Source organism: Bos indicus, chromosome X (assembly GCF_029378745.1).
Source record: "Bos indicus isolate NIAB-ARS_2022 breed Sahiwal x Tharparkar chromosome X, NIAB-ARS_B.indTharparkar_mat_pri_1.0, whole genome shotgun sequence".
NCBI lineage: Eukaryota > Metazoa > Chordata > Mammalia > Artiodactyla > Bovidae > Bos > Bos indicus.
The window spans coordinates 134,592,902-134,599,043 of NC_091789.1; the positions used below are offsets into that span (position 1 = coordinate 134,592,902).

Consider the following 6,142-nt stretch of genomic DNA (forward strand, 5'->3'; position numbering starts at 1 on the left):
GACCCCATAGACAGCAGCCCACCAGGCTCCCCTGTCCCTGGGATTCTCCAGGCAAGAACACTGGAGTGGGTTGCCATTTCCTTCTCCAATGCACGTAAGGGAAAAGGAAAAGTGAAGTCGCTCAGTCGTGTCCAACTCTTCGCAACCCCATGGACTTCAGCCCACCAGGCTCCTCCGTCCATGGGATTTTCCAGGCAAGAGTACTGGAGTGGGGTGCCACTGCCTTCTACCAGAGCTTAAAAACTGAGATCCAGTAAATGACACATATTGCATAATTCAAACACCATGGCTTATTATGAACACTGTTCAGGTAAAAATATGAAGTCTCAAGATTATTAACAAATAGCAGTGGATACAAAATGTCTAATTACTACCTTCCAGCATTATGGTGGACAATCTGAAGATTCTTTTATTATATTTACCTAGAAGTACTGAGTAAAATGTAACAATTACATTTAAATGTACAGCTAAGCTCACAAAAAATAAAAGCAAATCCCCAGGTGCCAAAAACAAAGATGGAAGTGAAAAAGCACAGGGGTGAGTGCTTAAATAGGGGGTATTGGTCTCTAACATCCAGGGTTTTGGTGTTAATTCCCACAGAGGGGTAGCAAATGAAGTTTTGGGAGGCTAGAATTGGAAATGAGAACTTTCTATAAAGCCAAGACCCTCAAAAGACTATTCTATTTATGTAAGGATTGAAAAACAAGAGAGACCACAGGACACAGGGCTTTGGGTGGGGGGGTGGGGCGGGGAGGGGAAGAAAAGCTCTCCGAGAATTCAAAACCACAGGACTACAATTCACGTTGCTTTTACTCTACCCACATAGTTCAGAAACTCCAGACGAAAAAGCCACGGTAGAATTATTCCTCAAGCAGTGATACTCCTGGGACACAAAGCAGAAGTAAAAAAAACACTCTGAAGAGATACTTCTACATCCCAAATACCATGAGATTTTCCCAGTGGGGGGTGGGGGTGGGAAATATATATATTATATATGTGTGTGTGTGTGTGTGTGTGTGTGTGTATAAGCCCTGCTAATGATGAGTTCACAATAAAAAAATGCCAAAGCCCCTGAGTGAACAATCCAACCTGGCCTAGTCTACATGTACAAAAAACAAACAATTCTACCCCACTAACTGCAAATACAGCAGGAGAGAAACAGAAAGTGCTTATAAAGGAAATACACATAAAATGACTGAAAACCAAAAAGGAAGCAATTAAATCCTAATGGAACTAAATTCTCTGAAATTAGGAACTTTTTGAGAATATAAGGAACTTCTAGAGAATACAGTTGATCTTATTTGCCTAGTTACATAATCGCTATATAATGAATTAGTGAATACTGAAGTTTACTCCTCCAGGAAATACAGAGTTTGGTCCTTGTGAGCCTATGGTCACACATTTCTGTCAATCAATAATGTCACCTTGTTTTGAGTGTGCTTCTGTTTAAGGACACCTCATGTAATATATTTAGTTGATTCCTTAACACTGAACTCACGGCAGCAATGTAACTCAGGCTTGAGCAAACCTTATCTAATACATGTATTTTCTTCTTAAGGTACCTCACAACCTTCCTGCACTCAGGAAAACTTTAGATAGCACTTCAGCACTATATACTAACACATATATATGGAATTTAGAAAGATGGTAACAATAACCCTGTGTACGAGACAGCAAAAGAGACACTGATGTATATAACAGTCTTATGGACTCTGTGGGAGAGGGAGAGGGTGGGAAGATTTGGGAGAATGGCATTGAAACATGTAAAATATCATGTATGAAACGAAAAAAAAAAAATAGCAAGATAACCAACAAAAAAAAGCACACAAATTTATAAAAAACCAGCACTAAATGCACCTCAGAGAGGTGACTTGTTTATAGTATGAGAGAGACAAGAAAGCAGACCACCTCCTTGCCCCACCACAGCTGGGAATAGGCGCAACCCCAAACAATTGCTCCTTTGCATATGACCACCATAAACATTACTTTTGGGTTACACACAGATTTTTAGAGACTAGGTGAATTCGCAAATACAGAATCTGCAAATAATAAGGATCCGTTGTGCATCTGCTGTATCTTTATATTTCCAGAGTTGGAAAGGATATTTTTGGTTTTTGACAAGATGCAAAAAGCACAAATTATAAAGGAAAAGACTGACAAACTGGATAAATTAAAATAAAATAAATTGAAATTTAAAACTTTTGCTTCAAGACCAGAGGCCGAACTCGGGATCTGACAAGATGGCTAGGCTGCCCTGCAGGGTTATCAAGGAAACCTAGAGTCTGCTGGCAGAACCAGTTTCCGGCATTAAAGCAGAACTAGATGAGAGTAACGCCCATTATTTTCACGTGCTTGTTGCCAGGATTCCGCTTTTGAGGGAGGGAGTTTTCAACTTGAACTATTCCTTCCAGAAGACTACCCAATGGTAGCTCCTAAAGTACGATTCATGACCAAAATTTATCATCCTAATGTAGACAAGTTGGGAAGAGTAAGTTTAGATATTTTGAATAAGTGGTCCCTAGTACTGAAGATCTGAACAGTTCTGCCATATATCCAGGCTTTGTTAAATGCTCCCAATCCAGATGATTCATTAGCAAATGATGTAGTAGAGCAGTGGAAGACCAATGAAGCCCAAGCCACAGATACAGCTAGAGAGCATGGCCTATATATGCCATGAATATGGCATGAATAATATTTACATTGACCCAATCACCAAGTGTTCTAAGACTTTCTCCTTTTTTGTTTGCATTTAATGAATACAGTCTTACAAACACTGCAGAATAAAATTCTAGAAAGCTTCAGTCCTTTGGTGATTAAATGCACATTAGCAAATGTATGTCTTGTCCTAATTCACTGTTGTGAAACATCAGCAGAGGCTAGAAGTATCATCAAAACTGTTGACAAACTTTTACAAGGGCCCCACTCTGCTTTTATTTATTTCCTCCATCATGGTTTAAGTATAAAGCACCGGAAATGAAGGAAGTTGTCAGGGTTAGCTGCAGGGGTTTGGGTATTTTTATTATTTTTTTGTGTGGGGAGGTAGTTTTAATTTTATGGGCTCCTTTCCTCACTTTTATGGTGATCTAATTGCACTGGTTAAAGCAGCTAACCAGTTCTTTAGATATATGCTCTCTATCCAAATCTAACTTTATTCAGATGATGTAGATAGACAAACTTGATTGTTTCAATCAAAATGGGAACATTAAACAAACATCACAACCCTCACTCTGCTGTCAAGTGTAGAATCCTCTTCAAGAAAAAGCTTGTAACCATTTTGGATGGCTTTTCTGAAAACTTCTGTAAATCTTACTTTTTAGTAAAATATTTTTTGTTATTCTACTTATACTACTTTTGCCTTTGTACAGTTTATTGTGTATTTCATGGTTACAGTGTGATAATTCTATTTAAAAACTGATGGAACATTCTACAAAATAAAGGAAAACTTTTGCTTGAAGACATATCAATATATCAGAAAGTGAAAAATCAAGTCACAGACTGGACTAAGTTATCTGCTTCCCAAATTTAGAACACAGGATTAGTACCGCTCAATCAGCAATGTATAAAGTGTATTCAAGACACTTCTCAGAGCATATTATTTTGATGTCACTACACCAAATGTTTATCAAAAGCTTGAATCAGATAAAGAGTACTTCTGGAGGATTCCCTGAAGGAAGTGCAGATCACCCACCCCTCTAGACTGGTAATTACAAACTCAAAGGACTAGAGAAGCCAAGAAAATAACAAAATTAAATGAATGTAAATATGTGACCCATGGAGGTCACAGGCACATCTAAGGAACAGTTATTCACTTCACAGAACACTTTTGAAGGTTGATTTTTGTAATCAGATTGAAACAGAATGGGACCTTCTGGTCCTTGCCTCCCATGTCCTCTGCCTGCTTTTTGTTTATGGAAAAACTTTAGCCAAGGACTAAGTTTAATCAGAGAAATGAGAACATTTGAATGAAATGTTGTTCTCTTCTGAAAACAGTCAAAGGAGATCAAATAATAATAATGTATCTCTTTCAATTCTGGTTTCCTCGGTGTGTATGCCCAGGAGTGGGATTGCTGGGTCATAAGGCAGTTCTATTTCCAGTTTTTTAAGGAATCTCCACACTGTTCTCCATAGTGGCTATACTAGTTTGCATTCCCACCAACAGTTAAGAGGGTTCCCTTTTCCCCACACCCTCTCCAGCATTTATTGCTTATAGACTTTCGGATCACAGCCATTCTGACTGGCGTGAAATGGTACCTCATTGTGGTTTTGATTTGCATTTGTCTGATACTGAGTGATATTGAGCATCTTTTCATATGTTTGTTAGCCATCTGTATGTCTTCTTTGGCGAAATGTCTATTTAGTTCTTTGGCCCATTTTTTGATTGGGTCATTTATTTTTCTGAAATTGAGCTGCAGGAGTTGCTTGTATATTTTTGAGATTAGTTGTTTGTCAGGTGCTTCCTTTGCTATTATTTTCTCCCATTCTGAAGGCTGTCTTTTCACCTTGCTTAGTTTCCTTTGTTGTGCAGAAGCTTTTAAGTTTAATTAGGTCCCATTTGTTTATTTTTGCTTTTATTTCCAATATTCTGGGAGGTGGGTCATAGAGGATCCTGCTGTGATGTATGTCAGAGAGTGTTTTGCCTATGTTCTCCTCCAGGAGTTTTATAGTTTCTGGTCTTATGTTTAGATCTTTAATCCAGAATTGAAAGAGACACGTGTACCCCAATGTTCATCGCAGCACTGTTTATAATAGCCAGGACATGGAAGCAACCTAGATGTCCATCAGCAGATGAATGGATAAGAAAGCTGTGGTACATATATACAATGGAGTATTACTCAGCCATTAAAAAGAATACATTTGAATCAGTTCTAATGAGGTGGATGAAACTGGAGCCTATTATACAGAGTGAAGTAAGCCAGAAAGAAAAACACCAATACAGTATACCAATGCATATATATGGAATTTAGAAAGATGGTAACAATAACCCTGTATGTGAGACAGCAGAAGAGACACTGATGTATAGAACAGTCTTTTGGACTCTGTGGGAGAGGGAGAGGGTGGGATGATTTGGGAGAATGGCATTGAAACATGTATAATATCATATATGAAACAAATCGCCAGTCCAAGCTCAATGCATGATACTGGTTGCTTGGGGCTGGTGCACTGGGATGACCCAGAGGGATGGTATGGGGAGGGAGGAGGGAGGGGGGTTTGGGATGGGGAACATGTGTATACCTGTGGTGGATTCATGTTGATGTATGGCAAAACCAATACAATATTGTAAAGTAATTAATCTCCAATTAAAATAAATAAATTTATATTAAAAAAAGAAAACAAAAATGAAACCAAAATCTTCATAATCAACTAAATTCCCATTGTGAACACTTAAAATATAAAATTATCAAAATAATACATAAAATAATTTATGAAAATAAAAAATTAATAAATAAAATAATAATAATAATGTAGTGATTAAGCATAGTCAAGGACCTTTAGTTCTTTCTCAAGGCCTATAGATAATATTCAGAGCCATATCCTGTCAGGTGTCTTATAGATACTGAAACCCCAGGTAGAGATGTTAACTACATGATGACCAGACTGTACCCATGACATAAGGGGCCACAATTCTGAGAACTGGCCTTAAAGAAATGGAAACAAACTGAGCCTGGAAATGAAGGTCAACTGTACTTAAAATAATGGAGATGACACTGGTTAAACCACTGATGACCAATTTGAGGTGATGGAATTCCAGTTGAGATATTTCAAATCCTAAAAGATGATGCTGTGAAAGTGTTGCACTCAATATGCCAGCAAATCTGGAAAACTCAGCAGTGGCCACAGGACTGGAAAAGGTCAGTTTTTATTCCAATCCCAAAGAAAGGCAATGCCAAAGAATGCTCAAACTACTGCACAATTGCACTCATCTCACATGCTAGCAAAGTAATGCTTAAAATTCTCCAAGCCAGGCTTCAACAGTACATGAACCATGAATTTCCAGATGCTCAAGCTGGATTTAGAAAAGGCAGAGGAACCAGAGATCAAATTGCCAACATCCTCTGGATCATCAAAACAGCAAGAGGGTTCCAGAAAAACATCTATTTTTGCCATCTAGTTTTACTTTATTGACTACACCAAAGCCTCTGAC

At 38.1% G+C, this 6,142-nt stretch overlaps 1 pseudogene; it reads left to right on the plus strand.

The window, feature by feature from the left end:
* Positions 1-2,240: 2,240 nt before the first annotated feature.
* On the plus strand, positions 2,241-2,677 carry LOC109555065 (ubiquitin-conjugating enzyme E2 N-like; annotated as a pseudogene).
* The last annotated feature ends 3,465 nt before the right edge of the window (positions 2,678-6,142 follow it).